Here is a 24,820-nt window from a genome sequence, read left to right as displayed (position 1 = left end):
GCCTGCGTTGCCGTGTCCTCGATCCCGCTGATGTCATCAAGAGCGCACAGCGCAGGCCCAGTATGGTCTGTGTCTGCGCAGTACACTCCTGGTGACATCAGCGGGAGCGAGGACACGGCAACGCAGGCGCAGTGGTTTTCTGACTTTAAAGTCAGAAATTCCAGAAGTGAACTGGAGGCGGGGCCGGAGCATTGGGGAGTGGCTGCGCCAACACAGGATGTCTGCGGGGGACCATTAGAAGCCCCGGGTAAGTTCAGCTCATTTTCCCCCGACCTCCCTACAGTATCCCTTTAAGAAAAAAATAAATCGACCAGTGTATGGCCAAGCTATGATTAAGGAGCCATTCCATGCTCCGATACGCGTGAGCTTTTTAATACTGATGTTGGATCAAGAATAAATAAATAATTTTTCTAATTTTCACCTTACTTCTGGTGTAGCGGGATTCCTTTTTACTACAACAGTGTATGGCCACATTAACCCTCATAAAACCAAGGCAATGGTGTGGGTACAAAAACGATCTGACTCCAAAGCCTTTATAAAACCACCGACCCAGACTCCATGTACCCAAAATTGCTCCGAATCATCGGCTCTGACTCCACAGCCCTGCATAAAACAGTGCCCAACACCTACCTAAAGCCACAATTTTAAAATTGTAAACAGCACCAAGACACACCACCTCATTATGTGTGGGTTAGCAGAGCATTGACAATTTATTCAAAGACAGTTAAAGGGAACCCAAGGTGAGAGGGATATAGAGACGGCCACATTTATTTCCTTGTAAATGAGGTGAGTCAGCTGAGTCAGAGCACCTGATCTGCTGCATGCTTGTTCAAGGTCTATGGCGAAACGTATTAGAGACTCAGGCTCAGGAGGACCGCCAGGCAACTGGTATTGTTTACAAGGAAATAAACTCGGCAGCCTCCACATCCCTCTCACCACGGGTTTCCTTTAAAGCAGCAGGGTCAGCCATACTATGCCAGGAAAAAAAAACACATATATAAGTGGATAACTGTTCTACTGTATTGTACTGTCAACCTTTTAATTTCAGTTAATGTTATATAGTAAATGAAGAGAATTCTGTTCCTGGCATATCCTGGATTCTCTCTGAATGAAGCCAATCCTGATGTTATTTCCTCCCATTTTTTCTCCTAGAATCTGCACCATCATAGCTAGCTTGCTTTGTGAGCACAGCAAGATCAGATGTGATCAGATGTGAGCACAGCAAGATCAGAGGTCAGCCTCATGTCACACTGAACTGCCCTCAGCCAATCAGTGAGGAGCAGGAATGTGGGAGGGTAGATGACAAGCTTCTTTATCACTTAATACACTCAGACCAGTTGCTGTTAATATTTGATTTTTATGGTGACGATACCGCTTTAAGAGCAGTCTGTGAACTAATGACCTCTCCTCTGGCAGATAAAAAGAAAACTGTTCACTTACAGTTGAGATAATAAAAGTCAGAAGACAGCCCTCTCCACGACTTTGAAAGTCGTAGAGATTAATGGCGTTTTTGCATAGAGATAACAACTGGAGTTTCTTAACTACTGGAAACAATTACACTGATGTATCTGATATTAATGTTTTATTTCTTAGCTGTGCTACACATACAAATCATAATATCATCATTTTTTTTTCGCTTCAGTGTCTCTTTAAATGGTGTGTATCAAATATTGTCTATAATATATTGAAATAACGCCGCAGTATTAACAGAAAAACATATCTGCTATCGAACAAATGTACAGTGTTACAAAATAAAAAAAGATGCAGCTTACATCGTTTTGTAAAAAAAAAAAAAGTGCATTGTAAACATACGGAGCTGTTTTGACGGCAGCTTTGACATGTTATAAAGTACATGTCAGGGGCAGCAGCCTGGATTTCTACGTAATCACACTGTTATTCTAACATTTAGTGCCATGAGTAACAGGCAATCCGGCAAGCAGCGAGCTGATTTTCCCTTTGACTATTACATAACTGCGGTTATCAGCACAGAAGTGCAAAGTCAACAACCACGGCCTACTTCTAACAATTGGAATAAGCTCCGAACGTCTGTTCAGCCCATTGTCCAACTTCTCCTTTCACTCGCGAGTCAACACGCTTTCAAACGGAATCAGACAGAAGAGAGCACAGAATGGGCTGGATCTGTCATCTACAAGACAAGTTTAAACAAAAGCCGCATCCCAGACGGGATAAAAAAATGAATCTTTTATTATTATCCAATTCAAACAGTCTGGGCGCTATGATCTGCAATTACAAAGGATATCACATGAAGAACTCCCCGTATTGTTTTCAATATTAATTTTTTTTTAAACCGTGTGCAAACAAACGATAAGTGACTAATCTGTACAGTATTTCTTCCGTAATGTAAAAACAACTCCTTTGAGACTGGCCAATGAATGGCCTTTACAGTGCATGGGCCATGTGGATGTGTTGTAAGAGTCTGGGATATTTCCTCCTTACGCCCCTTTCCATATAATATAACTATACCTGGGCTTAATTTCTCCACTAACTTTTCATACTTTTCAGACAAAACGACTAAAGAAGACTTCAGAGGCACCAACTTCTTTCTAAGGGATTACTTCTTTGTTTTGGGCTGTACAATAGGTTAGTATTCAGATTCTCCTTTATTCCTTAAAAAAAGACAAATGATAGATAACAATATTCTTTATGTATAGCTGTTATTTCTTGCTGTAAAGCAGCATCAAAGGCAATGGGTTATTAATGCTAAACTCCACACACAGAGTTCAAAACATCACAGTGTGCTAAACGGATGGTGCGAATGGTACCTTTTTGTAAAGTGAAACTTTAGCCAAGGATTGAACGTCATTCTAATCAGTAGCGCATAGCCCCTTCCCCTGATAAGTCTTTACCATTTCTCAAATAGATCATCAGGGGGGTCTGTATGGCTGATATTGTTTTGAAACTCCTGCCACAGTGATGTCAGGGCCATGGTCATGACAGTTAGCTGTCTGTGAACCTTGTTGCATTGTGGAAAATAAAGGCTTTTTCCAAATGCCAAGCAAGGAATTTTTTTGTCCTCTTATCAGAAGCCCCTGTCTTATAGTCTGCAAAATACAGTTATTATCTTTGCGGTTTTCAGCAGTCATCATGGATTGTCAGCTTGGCTGGATAAAGGAGATTTAACTTCTGCTAACTTTAGAGGAGCCACTGCATTTGACTGCCTCATTTGCATGCATAAAACACTGGACTATTTACTCTGAAAAGGTAAACACCCCCTCCCCCCTTCATTAGTTGTAAACCTGAGAGTTTCAAAAGATAAAACAGCCTTTACCACCCCATATCTTGACACTCACTGTCCAGTTTACCCACTAATTCAAGCAAATATTACTTTAGGGTAGTTTAGGGTCTCCTGGATCTCTCCTTTGAGATCGAAACCGTAAACGCGTGCAATGCAATAAGGATTTAGGCACCACCATATGCCGTAATGCATCGGTAACAGACCGCATTACGCAAAGAAAGAAGGTGGGGAGATTTGGAAATAGGGTAACAGTAGCAAAATTATAACATGTGCAGCAGATCAGTTAGTTCAAGAAGCATCATCATTTGGCCTCACCCTATGACCAAATTTCCCCGCTGCCTTTTCACATGTACACCTCTGAGATAGCTTTCGAGTTTCTGTAGTATTCCAGGGCTGTGGAGTCGGTACAAAAATCTTCCGACTCCAACTCCGACTCTTCAGTTTACGAAACTGCCAACTCCAACTCCGACTCCAGGTACCCAAAATGTCTCCGACTCCTCGACTCTGACTCCTTAGTCTAATACTTACCAGGGCTGTGAATTTTGTCCAAAAATCATCCGACTCCCACTCAGACTCCAGGTACCCAAAATTGCTCCGACTCAGACTCCACAGCCCTGTGACACTCAAACGTCTCTGAAGCTCTCATCCTAAAATTTTATTCATATAAACTGCTACTGCACTTACATACATGTTGGTTATATGGACCAAATTATTCATGTAAATTGGGAATTGCAGTAGGCTGTGTTGCGATGCATCATTGTGGAAAACTGTTTTTATAATTTGTGATTTGAGGAGGCGGTCCTTGTCAAACCAATTATAGTGCTCTTTTTACCAGTGAAGTTTGTTGTGTATATCAACTTCAGCCCACAAATGTTTTCACCTCTAGGACAAAAAGCCATTTTTACTACTTCCCTCCTATCATTCATTTGCCAATAACTTTATTACTACTTATCACAATGAAACGATCTCTAGCTTGTCTTTTTCGCCACCAATTAGGCTTTCTTTGGATGGTAAATTTTGATAAGAGTTAATTTATTCTAAATGCATTTTAACGGGGAAAAAAAAGATAGTTTTGGGCCATTATAGTTTTAAAATAAAATGTTCTACTGTGCATAAAACCCACACATCTTATTTGCACATTTGTCCAGGTTATTGCAACGATTAAAATATTTGACTACAACAATATATGGTGCCAATATTTTATTTGGAAATAAAGGTGCATTTTTTTCAATTTAGCATCCATCACTAATTAGAAGCCCATATAGACAAAAAATAACAGTAATATACCCTCACAAAATACATATTAAAAAAGTTTAGTCCCTAAGGTAACTATTTACGTTTTTTGCTTTTTTAGGTGCGGTGGAAGAGGGGGGGGGGGGGGGGGTTAATGAGGCTTTATTAAATGTGTAACATTTTTTTTTTTCTAATTTAACTTTACTTTTTGGCCACTAGGTGGCACTAAGCACTCTCCTGGAAGTTATGAGGAAGTGCTTGATATTTTTTAACATTTTGTGATGTTCCGTTTTTATGAATCAACATGCCTCGTGATTGGAGGCATGTTTATTCATTCACAGGGGATCGGTTGCCTCGAGGGAACACTCGTTCCCCTTCCGCAATTGATCCCCTGCAATAGTGGCGAGGAACAAGCAGGCACCTGACGGCTACAAGCACGCACCCGCCGCAACACTGCCAAACGAATAAATTTGCCCAGATTGCCGCTAAGCAGCTCCTGCTGGACTAATATATTTGTCCACTTAGGCTTAAGTGGACATTTATGTTTTTAAAACCTGCCTGATTAAAAACAAATGTTTGGATCTACCTGGAGTAGTGTATACATGATCACCTTGGATCTACCTGGAGTAGTGGTCATATGATCACCTTGGATCTACCTGGAGCAGTAGTCATATGATCACCATGGATATACCTGGAGCAGTGGTCAAATGATCACCTAGGATCTACCTGGAGCAGTGGTCAGATTAGCACCGTGGATATACCTGGAGCAGTGATCATGTGATCACCTAGGATGTACCTGGAGCAGTGGCCATATGATCACTGTGGATCACATTCCCTGGTCATGTGATGGACAAATGCTCGTTCTAGCATTATATCGTATGGTTCTTCGAAGATTAAAAGAGTAGTATAAGATTAAACTCACAAAGCTGGGTTTCTCAGTAAAGCAACCACTTGTAAGAGCATGTGGGGAGGTACCGTTCTCACTCGGCCTTGTGGATAAGGTGCGGTGGACGCACTCCAAAAAAAGTGGGGATGGTCTTACTCTCGGTAAGGCTAGGGAGTGAATCCCTCAGGAAGGGGTCACTAGAAGGTACTGGAAAGAGGTAGTAGGTGCCCAAGGGTGTGTAGTAGTGTATACAACATGTTCGGCCAAAAAAAGAAAACACTAAGACAGTCTTACCTCAAATGAACATTTTCAAAGAATGGGGAGTTCAAACAAAGATTCTGATTTATTATGCACAGAAGACAGGACAACACGCTTTACAGTGCAAACCGCTTCATCAGATCAAGTAAAAAGTGCCTAAAGTTCTGCTGATAAGCTCAGCCCTGTGCGTCTGTCTTACCGGTTTTGGCAAACACACTGTATACACTACTACACCCTTGGGCGCTTTCTACCTCTTTCAAATATGTATATAGTTCATTTGTAGTTTTGAAAAACATGCATCACATCCACTATAGACTATTAGGTAAGTCTGTTTAGGCTTTATCAGTGCACGATATGGATTGATATGGCTGGTGTTACAGTGACTACTTACATTGAAATTTAGCATCAGACCAATTACTAGGTTATATCATTAACTATGGAAGTATAAAAAAAAATTCCAAAAATTCCTGTATTGTGCAAGTTAATAGTTTAAATGATTTGCATCTTAGTGTCTGAACTTGCAGAGGTACTATACCATGGATTCCAAGTGTTATTACTAAATCGGGATGCTTTCAAAAGTCTGGCCCAACAACAAACAGCTAACTTGAAGAGATCCATCAAAATTTGCTACGGGTATTCACGGGTGCCAAATTCACTTCACAGCAGCATGTTCCTCCAGAGAGCTAAGAAGAGCAGCTACAACACCATCTCATCAACAACAGGCAATAAATAACACAACCAAAATATAAGCAGTCTAAAAGATCAAATCAACAGCTCAGGGAAAGATTATGATCCCTGTTTGATTCATATGAATAAAACAATAGTGTCCACCGTAAATGTTAAACTTCCATGAACTTTCAATGTGCTGGTCATTTTTGTACTGACCATTTTTTATACCTTTAAAGAGACTCACAAAAAAAAAAGTTCCCCTGGGGGGTACTTACCTCGGCAGGGGGAAGCCTTAGTGTCCCAATGAGGCTTCCCCCTCTGCTGTAGCAGCAGGCAGTCCAGCGTTGGCTCCCCCGAAGCGTCCCGCAATCCGTGCTCGACAATCTTGACAAGGCTTGCTATACTTACCTTCCCCTGGCTCCAGCGGGGGTGCTGTTGCGGCTTTCAGCACGGAGATAGGCGGAAATAGCCGATCTCTGTCGGGTCCGCTCTACTACGCAGGCGCAGGAGACTTGCACCTGCGCAGTAGAGCGGACAGACAGCGATCGGCTATTTTCACCTATCTCCTAACGGAGAGCCGATACTGCACCTGCGCTGGAGCCGGGAAGGTAATTATTTACATCCCCGGAGCTTTTTCGCGGCCACCGTAAGACACAGGAGAACGGGGGAAGCCTTGATCGGATCTGGAGGCTTCCCCCACCCGAGGTGAGTACTCTCCAGGGGAGCTTTTCTTCGTTACAGGTTTTCTTTAAAAAAAATAAAATAAAAAAAGTTTCCCCTTTCAGGGCCAGTGCTGCAATAGAGGCAAAGGGGGCAATTGCCCCAGGACTCTGACTACGCCAAGGGCCTCTGCGTTGCCGGACCCCCAGGTGGTCCAAAACAGGTTTCTAGACGTCACTATAGCACTAATGCTATAGTGCCGACCGCACGCAAGGGTAATTTGGGGTTCTGGTAACCGCCTGTCCCCGAATTACTTCTCTCTCCGAGTAACTATGATTTGGAGGGGGAATAGTTTTTATCAATGTTGGGAATTTGAGAGGCAGCAGGGTGAGAAGTCATTTGGCTCACTCTGTGCCCAACTCATCGGTGGCGGAATAACATATACATCAGATGGTCTCTCGCCGACTGCTCCCCACAGGCCCCCGCATGTTCCGTAGCTGAGCTGCATTGTAGTAACTGACCAGTCTCGGCGGCTGCTCCTTCCCCATCTCCGTCTTAAGCCACGCTACCTGCTGCTCGTAAATTTACAAACCGCTTAGAAAAACAGCCCCCTGTATGACACTGGTGCCCGAAAAGAAAGAAAAAAATTGCGGTCCAAGAAGAGGCATGGGAAAGCCAGAAGAGTACAGAGACATTTAAAACGTTGTACACTGACAGTACACATAATACAATGTCTATGTGTATAACAGCCAGGGAGTCTTCATATCTCTACACAGGAACAAAATCAGTGAAGCGTTAGAACAGCATTACTGGGTCAGAGAGCAATCGGGACTGATTAAATAACTTTATGTTACAAGTACAAGTATGGTACATTTATCTCTTAAAGTGGACCTGAACTCTTGCACAGGACAGAAGGAAAACATATAGAAATGCAACCTGTATGCAGAGAGCTAATTGGTAAACACAGAATGTTAACAATATCTCTGGTTCCATTAAAGCAGGAAGTAGACAAACAGTATTTTTTTATTTTTTACAGGATTTGTATCAGCTGTAACAAAGAAATGTTTTTCTGTAAAGGTTATTATGCTGTTGCTTAGGTTTTAACGCAGAGAGAAAGTTTTAAAGAGACACTGAAGCGAAAAAAAATATATGATATAATGAATTGGTTGTGTACTATGAATAATTACTAGAAGATTAGCAGCAAAGAAAATATTCTCATATTTTTATTTTCAGGTATATAGTGTTTTTTCTAACATTGCATCATTCTCTAATATGTGCAGATTACACAACACTCAGCATTCAAAATGAGTCTTTCAGAGCAGTCTTGTGAACTAATGACCTCTCCTCTGGCAGAGAAAAAGACATTTGTTTACTTACAGTTGAGATAATAAAAGTCAGAAGACAGCCCTCTCCGTAGAGCTTAATGGCTTTTTTGCATAGAGATAACAACTGGAGTTTCTTAACTCTTCCTGTACTGGAAACAATTAGACTGATGTATCTGATCTTAATGTTTTATTTCTTAGCTGTACTAGACATACAAATCATAATATCATATTTTTTATTCCGCTTCAGTGTCTCTTTAAGTTCAGGTCCACTTTAAACTAAAACTAATCGATCAAAAAAAAAAAAAAAGTTTGATACACAAATGTAACGGAATACAACCTGCCACAAAAAATTGCCCGAGCTAATATTCCAACAGTTCCATTTAACTTCGCAGTGGTCTTCTGAACAATTGACTTGGCATGAGGCATACACAGAAAGCTCGTTTTTGCCATCATTGTAAAGTACGCCCCAAAGCAAGCCAGCTCCGATGTACTGAATACTCTACAAATACCACACAGTGAATGCTATAGAAGAAACGCAAATGGTAAACTAAGAAACTAAGCCAAACATTCACAACTATGCACAACCCCCCCCCCCCCCCCCAAAAAAAAACCAAGGGAATTCTACTCTGTGGTTTAAAGAGACACTGAGGCGAAAAAAAAATATGATATAATGAATTGGTTGTGTAGTACGGATAATTACTAGAATTAGCATTAGTAGCAAAGAAAATATTCTCATTTTTATTTTCAGTTTTTTTTGTTTTTTTTTATCACATTGCATCATTCTCTAATATTTGCGGTTTACACACTACTCCGCATTTTAAATGATTTTACAGAGCAGGCTTGTGAACTTTTGAACTTTACGCTGCAGAAAAAAACAAAACAAAATAATACAGTGACAGACACTTGAGATAATAAGCTTCAGAAGACAGAGCTCCCTGCGACTTTTGAAAGTTGTGGATATTAGTGGAGCTTGTTTGCATAGATAACCACAAATGTTCACTTATAACTGAATTATTGCAAATTTCCTTCTGTTTTAAGAAGGCAAATTACACCAAGCTTTGCTTTTTCAGTAGGAGGGCTTTTTGGTTCCTTTTATCCCCCTATACATTCCTAGTACTTTTGGTCACCCTGAGCTGCTTGGTTACTCTGTTGCATAGATAACAACTGGAGTTTCTTAACTCTTCCTGCACTGGAAACAATATTAGACTTATGTCTCTGCTATTAATGTTTTATTTCTTAGCTGTACTACACATACAAATCATTATTTTTTTTTTTACGCTTCAGTGCCTCTTTAAAACAATAAAATAATAAATGTAAAAACACACAGCAGTGCTCTACTGCTTCGTAGCTCGTAAAACAATTGCTAATTAAATGTTGCTTTTAACGGGTGTTGATGCACCTTCTGTTGTGACAAAGTAATTCTAGTAGTTGGCTGTGTCTACCGTGAAAACAGGAACAAGAATTATACAAACAGTCTAATTTACAACGTTCAACTCTCTGAATGCGGACAACGCTAGGATTTCCACAGCCTGAAATGTAATGGCACTCCGGTCTTTGGCCCATGGTGACCTAATGTGAAGTAAATCAGCCAAGCTAATGCAGGCTAACAAGTCTTTCACCCTGCGTGTCTTTTCTTCAATGACCTCGGCCCTGTTCTACCCTGTCTAGCCGTCCCTGCCAACAAAATGGTCACTCGTAGGCTGCCTTGCTGCTCATTAGATCGCAGGTTAGTCATGTGGAACTGCCAACAGTTCCCAAAGGAAGACTATACTTCATGAAGCAGCCCATGTCAAAGAGGAGAATGAAAAAGTGAACCTTCAGAGCAGGGTCAACTGGATCAGTGATCAAAAGGAAAGAGGGGAGGGAAAAAGGGGGAAAAATATACCAGATTCTGTTAACGTCTGAGACAAAAGTGTAAAATGTCTTCCACTTGTCAGAACACATTTCAGATGAACTCATCATGGATCTCAGCAGGCACTAATAGGTAGGCCAGGCGGTATCATTATTTATCTTCTATAGGGCGGTTGGAAATTCAGACACAGGGATCAAATACACTGTATATACTAGAGTAGAAGTTAAAAAAAAAAAAGGCAAGTTAATTTGAAAGTGTACCCGAGGCAATATGTGACATGATGCGATAAACACATGTATAGCACAAAACATATTAAAAATATTTAGGCAGGGGAGTGACAGCTTCTGTCTTGACGGTACCTTGTCGAGAATAAAGTAAACATTACTGATAAGCAAATTACAGCCATGAACATTTTCCTGGCAGAATACAATTTCTTTTGTCCTTTTTCTAACTCTGGGACACTTAAAGTGGAACGAAACTCAGCAATTCTTCTTTGCTCTAAAACATTATTTACAGCATATTATATACTACTAGCATTTAGTTTTTTTTTTTACTAGAACAGCATTGAAAGGGTTAAACACAGGACAGAAAAGCTCAATGCCAGGAAAGCTGGATGCATCTGAACTGGAGATAATGTTATCTTGTGTTTAATTGTATCACGTGAGGAATGTAAACAAATCCTTCTCTGACACTGCAGGCTCTCCTCAACACAAACAGTCAGAAAGCATTTCTGCTTATACTTCAAGACGGAAAAAAAACAGGTATGAATAAAATGCAAAGTCAGCTCTCAGAGCAAAAAGGTGTACTTTGGAAACTTGTAATTTCTAAATGAATAATAATACTTATGCACAAAAGCAAATAGGATAACCATATGATATATAAAATGTAGGAAAACATGTTTTTATTGAAATATTATGTCAGGGTTTTATACCGTTTTAATAGACTGTCACTGATTGGAGACAGTAAGCCATTCAACCTACTTTCTAAATGTAAAATAAAACCATGGGATACTTAAAGCCAGTTTTAGGAGTAGGAGTATAAATATAATTGTTTATCTCATCAGTTATTTTCAACTCTGGTTCATTTTAAGGACCAATATTGCAAACCATTTTAAAATCCATGTTTATGCATATGTATAAAATGTACATTTCTTCTAGCATAAAATGCACTATAAAATTAATTTTTACTATGTCGCTGTCACTTACAGTAGGATGTCAAGATCTGGCAGTTCTGACAGGTTTTGAACTGGTCTGTCTCCTCATAGGAGATGCAGGGTTTTCTTTGCCCATGTGCCGCGCATGCGCGCTGGCCTGAAGGCACGGACACAGGCAGATTATTATATAGGATAAAGGAAGTAATAAGACCCCCATGAGGAGATTGACTATTCTAAAGCCTGTCACATCTGTCAAGAGTTTTACTCTTGGTTCACTTATAAGGATAATACAAATTTCCAAACAACACTTTAGCCATCTCATAAAGAGTTTTACTACTGTAAGTGACAGAAACATAGGACAAAAGTAATTCTACTCTGTGAGAAATGAACATCTTATAAGTATGTACAAACATATACCGTATTTTACGTTTTTGCATTTTTTGTGATGGTGGTCCTTTAAAGAAAACCTGAAGTAAAAAAAAAAAAAAAAAAAACCCAGAAAAACAGATACAGTAGTCACCTATGGATGGGGAAAGCTCTGGGTCCCAAAGAGCCTTCCAGCTCCTCCCCTGGTCCCCTCATTCCAGCGCTGTACTCCCGTTAATCTCTGATCAATGGTTTGAAGACTGCTCTGTGCCGCCACGGGAGGCTTCATACGTCTTCAGAAGCCCAAGTTCTCCTGAAGATGGGTGGCTTCGTACTGCGCCTGTGTGAGAGCGCTATCCCGTGCATGTATAGTATGGAGCTGCCTGTCTTTAGGAGCACTAAGGCTCCTGAATACTTCAGAAGCCTCCTGTGGCAGAAATTCAGTTTGGGGATGACAGCGCTGGACCGAGGGGGCCGTGAGAGGAGCAGGAAGGCTCTATAGCACCCAGAGCCCTCGCTCTCCTAAGGCGAGTATCTCTATTTTTTAAAAAAATTACTTCAGTTTTGCTTTAGGCAGTTAGGAGGGATACACCATTAAGGTGGCCATACACTGGCCCGATTCGCGGCCGTTTCGACAGCAGATTCGATCCTGGGATCGAATCTGCTGCCAATCGTTCGCGCTAAACGCACCCGCCGATCCGATTTCCTCCCGAAATCGGATCGGCCCGTCGATCGCGCCGTGCGGGAAATTACCCTCGATCGCCCGCGGGTAGGGAGCGCGTCACTAGCGGCGGCCAATCCGATCAGGTATACATTACCTGACGCTGGCTCCCGGGCGTCTTCTCCGCGCTGCACCCGCTCCATCCCGGCGCTTCCTGTCACTGCAGTGACCAGGAAGTTCAAATAGAGGGCGCTCTATTTGAACTTCCTGGTCACGGAGTGACACAGGAAGTGCCGGGATGGAGCGGGTGCAGCGTGGAGAAGATGCGGAGAAGATGCCTAGGAGCCAGCGTCAGGTAATGTATGCGCGCGGGGGGGGGGGGGCGACAGGCGGCAGTGGCGGCTCCACAGATTGTGATCGGTTTCAGGCTGAAATCGATTCACAATCTGTTTGCATCAAAGGCAGCCATACGATCCCTCTCTGATCAGATTCGATCAGATAGGGATCTGTCAGCTGGTCGATCTAATGGCAAATCGACCAGTGTATGGCTACCTTTAGTCTCCAAAGCATACAGATAAGTTATTACCGGTGGTATCCCTTACAAAAACACATTGCTAGTATCAAGGCTAGTGATGTGTCTGCACTGCACTCAGGCCCTAAACTATCATCCAAGGGATCGATGTCTTGAGCTCTGTGGGTGACAGCCTTTGTACTGGTGTATGAGGCTTAGTCTAAGATAGGGACACAAGACTATGAATATGGTAGGGATTAGATTGTGAGCTCTGTTGGTGACATGAGTCAGCTGTTAAAGAGAACCCAAGCTCAAGCTCGGATTCAGAAAGACATACTTAGCTGCAGTCAGGGAAGCCTCGGGGTCCTATTGAGGCTTCCCTCTGCGTGCTACAGACCCCCCCCCCCCCTTGGTGAGTGCGGATCCCCTGCATATCAGGGCCGCGCTCCGCTTCTCTGACAAGCAGGCAAACAGTGGCCACACGAGCACGGCTGCACAGGTGCAATAGCATGGAGCTGCTCATGCATGAGCGGGTCCGGCTTACTGCGCTTGTGCTGGCATAGCTACTGTGATGCCCAATTGCAGACAATCTGTTGTCACCAATCTTTTCGGGGCCTGAACTCAGTGAGGGGGGACAGGAGAAAGCTGAGAGAAGCCACAATAGGATCCTGAGGCTTTCCTGATTGCAGCTAAGTTTCTCTTTTTGTACCCGATCTTCGGCTCAAGTACACTTTAAGGACAGTCTTGGCCGAGAATCTAGCAGATGTACAGGAACAGGGGTGTTTGCTGCTAGCCCCAAAAATCAGTGGCACGTTCCCCGGATCTATTCTGGGGTGCCCCGGATATCTTCCAGGCAGAGTCAGCTGTGGTGCCTCAGTGGCGGGCATGCTGGGAGCTGTGGTGCATCAAACGGGGTTATGCTGGGTGCTGTGGTTTCTCTATGTGGGCATACTGGGTTCTGTAGTGCCATGCTGGATGCTATGAAGCCTTTATGGGGGCATGCAGGATGCGGTGGTTCTTTTATGGGAGTATGCTGGGAGTTGTGGTGCCTCAATGGGAAGCCCATGGGAGCATTCCCTGACCTTCCACTTCCACTAGGTCAGGAAATGCTATGGGGGAACTGCCAGATAACCTGGCAGTAGGCCAGCCCCCCCAGCAGAAAGCCAGACTAGCCAGCACAGAAGCCAGGTAACTCTGCCTAGTTAAGTTTAACCACTTCACCTCGAAGGGTTTTTCCCCTTAAAAAAACAGAGCAATTTTCACCTGTCAGCGCTCCTTCCATTCATTCGCCTATAAATTTATTATTACTTATCACAATGAAACAATCTATATCTTAATTTTTTTCGCCACCAATTAAGCTTTCTTTGGGGGGGTACGTTTGCTAAGAATTATTTTATTCTAAAAGTGTTTTATTAGGAAAAATAAGAAAGAAATGGACAAAAATTAATTTTTCAGTTTTCGGCCATTATAGTTTTAAAATACTACATACTACCGTAATTTAAATCCACACATTTTATTTGCCCATTTGTCCCGGTTATTGCAATATTTAAAATATTTCCCTAGTACAATGCATGGCGCCAATATTTTATTTGGAAATAAAGGTGCATTTTTTTAGTTTTGCGTCCATCCCTAATTACAAGCCCATAATTTATAAATAATAATATACCCTCTTAACATACATATTAAAAAAAAGTTTCGTCCCTAAGGTAACTAGTTATGTATTTTTTTTTCAAAAAACATACAAATAAAACATAATTGGTAACTATTGGGAGTCTGGGAGGTCAGGGGTTAATTTAAAATGCAATAATTAGGTCAACATAGGTCTTTAATTGAGGAAAAAAATGTAGATGTAATTTTACTATTTGGCCACAAGATGTCTGTTAGTATTACTAGTAATTACTAGTATTTAGTACTAGTATAGTATTACTACGCAAACAGGAAGCTTTTGTGAATGACGGCACCATCTCATAGACTTTCGATCAACGAATGGGAACTGTGTTTCTATTCATTGCTCTAGCGGCTAACGATCGGCAGCGGTAATGAGTGGGGGGGGGGGGGGCAAGCAGGAACGCGTGGCAGGGAGGGACGTAGTAGCTACGACCCTGCACAGAGTTATGGCACTTTGCAGTGACATAGTTACTCGTCCCGGGGGAGGGGAAGTGGTTAGGCGATACTGACTGTTAATGTTTTGTTGCTTTTTTTTTTTTTATTGATGGAGAGGGGACATTATCCACCATTTTGCTGGGCAGGCCTATTTAGACCACTGTTAAGTTCATGTAAATGTGGCTCCACCCATGACCACACCCACATTCCGGTGTAGGGCCACACCCATGCAGTGCCCAAAAGTACCCTGGATCTCTTAGGATCCTAGAACACCCCTGTACAGAAACCACCCCCGACACTGTCAAAAGATCTGGCAAGCTGGATTTTTAGCAACAAGGACGCCTGACTGATGCTCGAGCGTATTGTCCTCCTCCACATCTCGCCTGTTGGAAGCTGCTAGCGATACGTCCGCAGAGCACTTAGCCCTGATTAAATCGGCCAAAGCCACACACACTGACAGCGATCTATGGAAAATCACATGCTAATTATCAGTCGTACATGTGTTTTTTATTCACTAAAAGTTGCACTGAGATGGATGTGAGATGGATGCCACAGTGCATGGTCAGAAACAGTAACTCAATCTGCAGTCAATCAAAAGCAGACAAAAATGAAACCGAATTCCTGCACAATCGACTGAAGTTTTCCATTTTGCTCCACCGATAGAATTCAAAATTTCAGACCGATATGGATTACTTTGCATCGATCAAACAGCCAAACGCATACTTAATTCCCCATAGATTCTATTTAAAGAGGAACTTTAGTGAAAACAACAAAATAAAATAGCTTCTTGCTTACAATATTCATTTATAGATAATTTAGTCAGTGTCTGCCCATTGTAAAATCTTTCCTGTCTCTGATTTACATTGTGAAATGTATCACAGGTGATGAAATCTTTAGTTCTGCCAGATAATCTGCACAGAATGTCCGTTACTGAGAGTTCTATGCAGAGGGAGATATTGCTTGCTTGGCAGTTGGAAAAAATATGAGCTGCAACCAGCTTGGGGTGGCCCATGCTTTGCTCCTCTTTCTGTGTGTCGCTCTCAGGTTGTGCTCATTTGGCAGACTTTGAATGACATTCATGGACGCAATGCGTTAAAAGGTAGGTCTATCCTTTGGGAGACGGATGTGGACAGCTCGCCCTGGTACTTGCCATGCTTGGGGGGGGGGCGCCTGCGCTTCTCAGCGCCTCAGCCCCCCCCCCCCCCCCCTCCCCAGGGTGCAGCTGCAGTGTCTCTGAGCAGTGAGAAAGCTTGGAGTTCTTTGCATGCTGCCCCCCCCCCGTTCCATGGGGCATGGGAGGCCTCCTCGTGGCACCCCTGGTAAGGTGCTAAATGTTGCACTGACTAATCCCCGCAGGGGTGTAATTAGTTAAAAGACCCTGCCTATTCTGGCATGTGAAAGCAAATGCAAGTTTGCATGAACAATGCCTCTTGATTAAGCCAATTAAGTTTGCAAAGCCAGATATATCAGGTTCTACTTGGTTTGATGCAGACACTTTTCTCTTGTGAATGCAATTGGAAAAAAGCTGTTATTTCTGTCAGGACCTTGGTCATGACATCACACTGTGGGAGGGGTTTCATCACACTTTCAGCTTACTGACATCCCTGATGATTTATTAGAGAAAAAGGTAAAGACTGCTGGTGGGAAAGGGCGTATCAGCTACTGACTAGAATGAAGTTCTATCCTTGGTTAAAGTTCCTCTTTAAGAGCAAATTTCGAGTTGTTCTGTAACAATCCAGAAACACAGCAGAAATATTTTTAACTGTCCAGTGAGAGAACTGCCTCATATCCAAGAAAAAGTGACAGATTCAAATTCCACTTTTGTTAAGGGAAAAGCGTAATCCTCTCCAGGTGAGCTCCGTACATTGCCAGGCTTTAGGCTAGCATTATTAAAACTTCTCACCTTCCTTTCTGTGACTATGCAAAAAAAAAGGAAAAAAAGGCCACTGCCACTGGCTGCTAAAAGCAAATGCAAAATAGGTGTCAGCCTCATAAAAGCACTTCATCAATTCCATAGCTATAAAAAGAGCTGTCTAATCTCAGCATACCTGTAGCCAAACATATGAGGGAACAGTGCTAACGTTTGTCCCATATGTGTACAAAACTATACTGTATATCAAGGAATATGGAAATCTGGTGGCATTACACAGACCAGGGTCTTTCTGTACACCAAGCCGTAGATTTTTTTTCCCCCAATGTGGCAAACAAATCGATTCCTCTCTGATCTGCATCTGATGAGAGAGGGATGGATTTTCCCCATACACGGCACATACAGAAGTTCACAGTGAAATCTAATGAAAATCTATCGAGCTGCAGTGTGGCACTGTTCGATACAGTGCAATGCTATTGGCCGCCGATCTACTGCCACTCCCCTGCCGCATCTGATCGACTGAGATTTACTGTCAGGTCTAATCTCAATTTCAATCATTGCAGATGCACAAATACACAAAATTGCCCTGATCAGTAACCCCTTGGAGGGTTTTATTTTTTAGTAAGTGAACATGTGATTTCAGCGCTGTGTAATATGTTGGCGCTATATAAATACAATATATAAATAAACGCAGATACCCCAATTAATAATCAGAATCAGAATTTATTTCGCCAAGTACAACGGTGAATTGTACCCGGAATTGGTTTTGGCGCATACAGGGTCGTTGGTGAAAACAGAAAAATAGCATGGTACATACGTGGACGTGGGACAAGCATACATAGGGCAACATTACAGTGCGTACATTTAAGCAGAGCGTCGTATACAATTAAGCATAGGTACATACGTATAAACAAAAGCAAAATCAAAGCAAAAACAGAGCATTACAGCATACACGTACAGTAACATAATACAAACAGAGCATTACAGCATACACGTACAATTTACGTAATACACACATAGCATAGCAAGACATACACTGATAGCGGGACAGAAAAAGAGTGGGACTGGAGGAGCAGCCTGAGAGCTGATATGAGCGCTGCCATTTTCGGCACTGGACGCTACACAGCGACGCGCTCCCAACTAGACAGGTGCTCCGATTGTCCGCGGAAAGTAGAGAGGATGCTGGGGGGGGGGGGATCGTGATGGAGGCGGCCAGCAGGGATCACTTGAGCCAGGTTACTCCAGGAGAATCGCTCCTAATTTCAGGGTCCGCATGGCTGGGTGATGAGGGTTCAGACCCAGTGGGGCCCTGTGGTGCCAGGGGGCAGCAGTGGTGGACGTGGGGCCTGGGGCCACCCAGCAGTGGTGGACATGAGACTGTGGTGCCAGGGGGCACCTTTGCTGGGCAGCAGTGGTGGGCATGGGGCCACCCAGCAGTGGTGGACATGAGGCCGGGGGGCACCTCGGCTAGGCCCCATTGGTGGACATCAGGCCGGGAAGGGGGCACCCTGGCTAGGCAGCAGAGGTGGACAGGCCAGGGGCAGCATACCTTCTCTGTGGCTGCGAGGAGCAGCCACAGGCCCTCCATCAGCACGGTGGCAGCCTGGTCGTGGTCCTGGTGACTGGGGAGCCGCTGCAGACAGGCCTCCTCCGCACGTGGCGGGTGACCCATGTGTCCTTGCTGGTCCCTGGGCGACCCGTGGTGGAGGGTGACCGGCAACCCCAGCAGTCCTGTGATGGGGAGGTCACTGGGGGAGGTCTCCGGCGGCGGCCCTGGTCGGCAAGTGGTGGCGGCGGGAGCACGTGTTGGCGGCGGGGGCATAATGCGGCTTCTTCCCAGGCGGCAGCCCCCGACAGTCCTGAGCGACCGAGGGCATTGTGGAGCCGCCGCTGCCCCTCTCCGTTTGGTCCCCGGCAGGAGAGCAAACCATGTGCTGCATGGATGCGGCGCTGCGTGCGGTGTCCCGCCTTCCCTGGCTCCAGAGCGGTGTTCCGGCTCCCCTGGCGGATTCCCCAGGTCAGACGATCCCCACCCCGCAGCGGAGCAGAGCACGCGACCTCCCGATCCTCCAGCAGCCCGCGGGGCACATCCGAGCCCCCTGCATCATCCACAGGTGAATGGAGGTGGACGGGAGGTCGCCAGCGGGGGAGTTAGGGGGAAAAAACAAAAAAAGACCGGAGCCCTGTGGCCGTGGCGTCCTCACCCGGCGCCATTTGTAATCCACTTCTGATTTTGTCCCTTTAAGAGACCCATTGTTTCCACTGTTTTCTCAGCAACTCTATAGAGGTGCAATCCCTGCTGCCAGCTTCCCATGCTCTCCCCTGTAGAGCTCCTACCACTCTGTGTCTCACTGTTAAGGGGTCCATACACTGGTCGATTTCAGCCATAGATCGATTCAATCAAATCGATCGATTTGCGGCCTATTTCCAACAATTTGGTCTATCTGATGCTGGGTACATACTATGAGATTTTATGGTCGATTTACTGTCAGATCGATTATTTCAAACATGTCCGATTTGCTTTCCGATCGATTCCTGAGCATTTTCTGATCAATTTCCATTAACCTTCCTGGCTTACCCCGTAGTTCGGGGTAAGCCGCGCAGGAGGTTTTCTCCGGCCCTGCTCGGCCGATTTGCTTACTTTTTTTTTGCTGGACGCAGCTAGCACTTTGCTAGCTGCGCCAGCACACTGATCGCCGCAGCCGCGCGCCCAATCGCCGCTATCCGTCGCGGCGTGCGCCCCCCCCCCCCCCCCAGACCCCATGCGCTGCCTGGCCAATCAGTGCCAGGCAGCGCCGAGGGGTGGATCGGGACTCCCAATGACGTCACTGACGTCGGTGACGTCATCCCGCCCCGTCGCCATGGCGACGGGGGAAGCACTCCAGGAAATCCCGCTCTTTGAACGGGATTTCCTGATCGAAGCGGGCGGGGGGATGCCGCTGAGCAGCGGCTATCATGTAGCGAGCCCTGGGCTCGCTACATGATTTAAAAAAAAAACAAAAACTGCTGCGCTGCCTCCTGGTGGAATTTTTCATACCGCCAGGAGGGTTAACTTTAATAGGAAATCGATCGGAAAGCATATTGGACATGTTGGAAATAATCGATCTGACAGTAAATCGATGATAAAATCTCATAGTGTGTACCCAGCATGACAGGATGGAAAATGTCGGTCGATCTGCTGCTGGCAGCAGATCGATGGCTCATAGAGTTGCATTGGATCTAATGGTCCAAAATGATAGTGATTTCCAATAACTTTCCAATAGATTTTTAGAATAAAATCTATTGGAAATCTGTTCCTAGTGTGTGGCACACATCAGTTAGATTCCTGCCAGATTCAACTTGACAGGCATCTGACAGAAATCTATGTGATGGTCCCAGAGAGGTAAATAAATCTTAGCTTGTCAAGCTTGTCAGGGGAGGATTGGTGGAGCTAGCGCTGGATTCCTGCTGTCTTCAGAGGTCAGGGAAGCCTCATTGGGACCCTGAGGCGCCCCCCTCCCGAGGTAAGTATCCCCCAGTGTTTTTTTTTTTTTTTTAATAAGTTACAGAGTCTCTTTAAAGAGACACTGAAGCGAAAAAAAATGATGATATTATGATTTGTATGTGTAGCACAGCTAAGAAATAAAACATTAAGATCAGATACATCAGTGTAATTGTTTCCAGTACAGGAAGAGTTGAGAAACTCCAGTTGTTATCTCAATGCAAACAAGCCATTAGGCTCTCCGACTAAGTTAGTGGTGGAGAGGGCTGTTATCTGACTTTTATTATCTCAACTGTTCCTGGACTATTTACTTTTCCTCTGCTAGAGGAGATGTCATTACTTCACAGACTGCTCTGAAAGAATCATTTTGAATGCTGAGTGTTGTGTAATCTGCACATATTATAGAATGATGCAATGTTACAAAAAACACTATATACCTGAAAACAAAAGTATGAGAATATTTTCTTTGCTGCTAATCTTCTAGTAATTATTCATAGTACACAACCAATTCACTATATCATATTTCTTTTTCGCTTCAGTGTCTCTTTAAGGGGCCACTATTGCAAAAATGTATAAAATACATGTAAACACATACTATAATAAGAATTATAAACTCTCCAGAGTACAATTAGCTATATATTACATCTCCTTTGTAACTGTCACTTACAGTAGTTCATAGAAATCTGACAGCACTAACAGGTTTTTGATTAGGTAATCTCTTCATGGAGGATTGGATTCTCAGTATTTAAGTAATCCTTTACAAAAACTCACTGGATAGGAGCTGTACAAAGATGCTGGCTGCCCCCTACCTGTTTACACACTATTCTGGCAGTTGGGCTGAGCAATTGCTATTCACTAAGTGGTTTTGAAAATAAAGAAAACCTTGAGAATCCCCATGAGGAGATGGGCTAGTCCAAAAGCTGTTCTGTAAGATTTCTACTACCTACTATACGTAACAGCTACATAGGAAAATAGTAATTTATAGATATTTTACTCTGGGACAAATGTACTTTTTATTTTTGCGTTTTTATATCGAATTTAATTTTTTTTTACAATGGCAGTCCTTTATTATACTGACAAGTGCAAGTCAAAAGCTGCATAAAATTATCATAAAATTTGTATTACCTCAAAACTATTAGCATCCTATTAACCAGTTTTTATTACTACACAATAACACTGTAGAAGTGCCTGCTTCAAATTTGAACCCACGGAGGATGCCATTCCCGCCCTCCGTTTACTTCTGCCGGGTCCCTGATGTTTAATCGCCCCCCTGGGCCGCTCCCGACCCGGGTCGGGCTCTCATGCCTCAAGTAAAATGGGCGCCGGAGATGGCCGCGGCTGTGCAGTCAGCATAGACGCGAGTGCGGCTGCGCTGCTCTAGGCCCCCACCCTGTTCCACGCACAGGAGACAGCCTGTAGCGTGGTTCAGGGGGTGGAGGCCCTAGAGCTGCGCAGCCGCACCCGCGTCTATGCTGACTGCGCAGCCGCGGCCAGCTCTGGCGACCATTTTACTTGAGGCATGAGAACTGTGGGGTCGGGAGCGGCCCGGGGGGGGGGGGGGGGAATTAAACAGAGGGGACCTGGCGGAAGTAAACGGAGGCGCGGATGGCGTCCTCCGTGGGTTCAAATTCGAAGCAGGTACTAAACCTTTTTTTTTTTTTTGACCTCGTAAGTCCTTTAACCACTTGATGACCGCAGTGTTAACCCCCCCCCCTAAAGACCAGGTACTTTTTTTCTGTAGTGGGCTGTGCAGGCTTTTCTGCCTCCTGCACAGCCCAGCTAAGGAGTATGGCGATCGGACTCACCTCCTATTTTTGTCCCTAAGGGGACATGCTGCAGGAGGGGTCCGATCGCTGAGTTCACTTTTTTTTTTTTCCAGCCTCTTAGAGGCTCTCATTGCCGCTGTCCCTCTCCTTCCCTCCTTCCCTCTGCCTAGAGAATTGAGCAGGACGGCGATCCGTCCTGTTCTGCCTCTCATAGGCATCAGCCTATGAGAGGACGGCGATCCCCGGGCAATCAGAGGCCGAGGATCGCCGATCTTGTACAGCGCTGCTGGAGACTGCAGCGCTGTACGCATGTAAACAATGGGGATATCTTCCCCTTTTGTTTACAAGCAGCCTGCTAGCCGCAATCGCGGCTAGCATGCTAATCAGAAAACTCAGTTCCGTAAAGTGCTAGGGAACGATCGCGCATGCGTGCGGCCGTTCCCTGGTAAACTGCAGCCCCAGGACTTGACGGCAATTGGCGGTAGGCGGTCCTGGGGCTGCCAATGCGGCCACGCCCATCGGCGTGAGCCGGTCGTAAATTAGTTAATTAAATTCTCCCCTATCCTCTCCTTCATGCTGAGTACACACGATGCAATTTAGTGCCCGACAGATGGGAATCTGGTGATCATTTCCGACATGTCCAATCTGCTCTCGATCGATTTTGCGCACTTATAATTAAAAAAATCGATCACTTTATCGATTGGGTGCACTTTGGACATGTACACACAACTTCCTGTCCAATCATCACTTGCAGGCATGAGCTCCAAATGGATTCCGAATTGATTTAGACTCAAAATCATTCCAAATCCAAACGCTAATTACTGCACCTGAGCGGGCGGGTGAGGGAGGGTTAAGTTACCCAGACTTCCATTTTCTTTAATCCGCGGCTAATTGCATTCCATGCCGCGTCACATGACTACCACGCTTCCACCTTCTGGGCTAAAGGAGGAAGTTTGGTAGTCACGTGACGCGACAATGATTAAAGAAGAAGTCCTCACTAGTGGGCAATTTTAGTTTTCCATGAGGTAACAGCCTTTATGAATAGACATTTATAAGGTATTTGCCTCACAAGTTTGTTATTTATCTCACAAGTTTGGTAATGTTATCACTAGTCAGTAATGTTAGTTTTCCATGAGGGAACAGCCATTGGAAATTGACATTAGACAAGATGTTCAGTAAAATAGGTTGTTTTCTGCTTTACTACATGCAGTAAATGCTTTGTGAATTAAGCCCCATATCTTTGCCAAGATTTGAAATGGGAGTCCGAGCACTGCAAGGACACAAACCCAACAAGGATCTCAGCTGTCTCCAAGATATGGAGTATAACTGCATCGTTGATTGAGAATAATTTGGTTTGACCTACACATTCATACTAGAATGTCTTCTTATCCATGAAATAGGTTTATCTATGATGGGCAGCACCGTGGCGTAATGGTTAGCTCTCTCTCCTTGCCAGGGCTGTGGAGTCGGTACAAAAATCTTCTGACTCCAACTCCGACTCCTCAGTTTATGAAACCATGACTCCGACTCCGGGTACCCAAAATGGCCCCGACTCCTCGACTCCGACTCCCTAGTCTAATACTTAACAGGGCTGTGGATTTTGTACACAAATCATCAGACTCCGACTCCTCAGTTTATGAAATCAACGACTCCGAATCAAACTCCAACTCCGGGTACCCAAAATTGCCCCGACTCCGACTTCACAGCCCTGCTCCTTGCAGTGCTAGGTCCCTGGTTCGAATCCCAGCCAGGGCACTATCTGCACTGAGTTTGTATGTTCTACCCACATCTGCGTGGGTTGCCTCTGGGCACTACAGTTTCCTCCCACATCCCCAAAACATACAGATAAGTTTATTGGCTTCCCCCTAAATTGGCCCTAGACTATGACACTACACTAGACATATGACTATGGTAGGGATTAGATTGTGAGCTCCTCTGAGAGACAGAGAGAAGACAATATACCGTACTCTGTACAGCGGAAGATGTTGGCACTATATAAATACTAAATAATATGAATATCAATACTTTAAAATTAACGGGTTTAAGTTGGATGTTTAGGTAACCTGAAAAGTCATAACTGCCAAAATAATGAACTTGGCAAAAAACACAATTGAAAAAACAAAATGCAATAAAAAAGAGGTGTCTGGAGTCCAATAAAACAAGCAGCTTCTGTGTCCGCTTAGCATGTGCTCTGCATGTGTGGAGGTGAACACTGTTTTCCCCAACTTGTAGTCTTTACCAATGATCCAAAAGAATGTGTGACGGGAAATTCACTGCATAATTTAAGGAGCTTGTCTATCCTGATGCCGCTATTCATTTTGCAGACAAGAAAGGAGAATGCCTCCCCATTTATTCCTTAGAAGACTTGCTCAGAAGGACCACACAGACTCATTTTGGGGAGATATAATGGACGCAGACTGCCCTCGACATTACCTTCATTACGACAAGTTTCTACGCTCGAGTTGACATTCAAACTGCTCTACAAAGGTAACCTCTGCGAGACCCGACGAAAAGGGAAGAGGAAAAAAACTGCTTTCCTTGTTCAGCGATGAATAGAATGGAGTATCAGAGATGCAAAAAGGTTCAGTCTGAGTGCTTCCTTTTGCTACTTATTTAGTAGGGAACTTCATAAAGGACATTCATTGGTAACGTGTTTGAAGTTCAAAGCAGGCAAGTCACACCGGTTACATACGGCTACTTAAAAAAGTGAAAATGAAAAAAAACGTGAAAAAAGATAATTTACGATAATAATATACCAGGGCCTCTGAGT

General features: G+C 44.1%; 1 protein-coding gene and 1 long non-coding RNA gene across 8 annotated transcripts in view; one reads left to right on the top strand and one right to left on the bottom strand.

Moving 5' to 3' along the window:
• ARL15 (ADP ribosylation factor like GTPase 15) overlaps positions 1-24,820 on the bottom strand; it is a 372,284-nt gene that overhangs the window by 157,358 nt on the left and 190,106 nt on the right. The gene's annotated exons all lie outside the window — the stretch shown is intronic.
• The window catches only part of LOC137558806 (uncharacterized), a 27,957-nt gene extending 3,137 nt beyond the window's left edge, over positions 1-24,820 (top strand). The window contains exons 2-4 of the long non-coding RNA XR_011029727.1: positions 2,524-2,601; positions 10,837-10,900; positions 24,375-24,820. This is a non-coding gene — a long non-coding RNA (uncharacterized lncRNA). The remainder of the gene's footprint in view (positions 1-2,523; positions 2,602-10,836; positions 10,901-24,374) is intronic.

This window comes from Hyperolius riggenbachi, chromosome 1 (genome assembly GCF_040937935.1).
Source record: "Hyperolius riggenbachi isolate aHypRig1 chromosome 1, aHypRig1.pri, whole genome shotgun sequence".
NCBI lineage: Eukaryota > Metazoa > Chordata > Amphibia > Anura > Hyperoliidae > Hyperolius > Hyperolius riggenbachi.
The sequence above is the reverse complement of the archived record's forward strand: the minus strand, read 5'-3'. Positions and strand labels throughout refer to the sequence as shown.